The sequence below is a fragment of the Berghia stephanieae genome, chromosome 6 (genome assembly GCF_034508935.2).
Source record: "Berghia stephanieae isolate SIO BIC M18660-M18661 chromosome 6, UCSD_Bste_1.3, whole genome shotgun sequence".
NCBI classification, from domain to species: Eukaryota; Metazoa; Mollusca; class Gastropoda; order Nudibranchia; family Aeolidiidae; genus Berghia; species Berghia stephanieae.
Genome location: NC_088365.1, coordinates 33,708,706 through 33,710,483, shown reverse-complemented (window position 1 = coordinate 33,710,483; position 1,778 = coordinate 33,708,706).

Here is a 1,778-nt window from a genome sequence, read left to right as displayed (position 1 = left end):
CGTTGGAGTCTTGTTTGGAAAAAGTAATAAGCAGGATGTATGGATACACTGGGCAGACAACTTGAACAGGTAAATAAGCCTTAAGCTGAAAGTGAGTGTTCCGTTATACAATGGAAAGGTTTCCCACCTAACGACCAAAATTTCCGTTAGAAAAATTTAGAGCTTTATTGGAAAAAGACTGTCCATGTTTTGAGTATCTAAACTGGAGGTGTTAATCTGCTTTGGCAAACATATATATTCCACTCAGTTTGAAGTGGTTTTGAATGAGACGCTGACGAATGATAAAGAATCACGCAGTGAAAGAAAATCATTCGTCACACTTACAATGACCATATAAACATTTTTAATCAATTTTATTCTATGCCTCAGATTCATGATGCCATGTTAAACAGAAAGCAAAAGAACAGCCTTTGTTTTGATGCCTTGAAAGTAAACACTGATTACCAAAATAAGTTCCAAGAAATCTACTCACTCTGGCCGTAGCCATCGTTATGTTATAGGCCGATACTGAAATCCAAAAGACTGGCATTTTGACGTCATTTTTTGGTCAGTATCAGGCCATAACTTTACGAAGGCCACGCTAGAATGCGCTGCCGTATCTTAGAGCACGTCGAGACACATAATGACTATAACGGCTGATTAAGGAGGGGCGGTAGCCGTTTGGGACTCTGAGCTCTATAAGAACTGAGTTGCCACAGGCAATTGGCTTCAACATTCGTGACGACACTTCCCTCGTTATGACTAATAGTAACTTAGTAACTGGTTCTAAACTATCGGAACAATGGCGGACGCCCTTACAAAATATTTCTTCGACGAGCATAAAAGTGTATCTAGAGGAGAAAAACATTATAAATCTGATCATGTTTTATTTTTAGTACATTCTGATCACATGACATGTGAAAAAGTTCTAGCCAGCACGAAGAATAAAAAGTACCGATTTTCTTTGTTTAGAATCAAACTGCTTGTTGCTGGGCGGATGTGACATCAGACTATTGAATCCTATTGAGTGACCAGGTATTTTACGAAAAAATGGCTTTGGACCCAACACTTACCAACAATACAAGAGTCTACCACTACCAGACAAGTCAATCTTTGGTATCCCAAGGAGAATTACCTAGTAGAGCAGAGGTCCTTAAACATACACCAGAGACCTCGGTAAACCATGTTTCTATATGCTCCCTAAGATCCATAATATCCAGGATTTGACTGACTCCCCACCTGGAAGGCTCATTGTATCAGCTATCTCGTGCCCCACTGAGAAGGTATCGCACTTCCTCGATGCGGTATTTCAACGTACAGTCCCTACCCTGCCATCTGTAAATCAAGCATACTAACCATTATCTTGGTGTCCTTGACGAAATTCGATTCCATGATGTTCACCATGGATGTGAAGGCATTTTACACATCCACACCGCATCGAGACGGACTGCATGCCATGAGGCACTTTGTCGATCGCCATCCCTTACCAAGCATCTCCAGAACAGCATTGTTCGGCTCACCGAACTTGTGCTCCCACTCAACACATTTGAGTTCAACCATGAATTCTTCCATCAGATCTCAGGTGTTGCGATGGGCACAAAGATGGGTCCATCATGGGTTAACCTCTTCATTGGCTACCTTGAGGAAACCTTATTCCGTCAGAACATGGGACCTGTCCTGATTTGTTCAAAAGGTACATTGACGACTGTTTGGGTATTTCGTCTTTGACCCACATCCAGTTGATAGAGTTCATCCTAGTCATGGACTCTTTCCATCGGTCCATAGAGTACACTTATGAG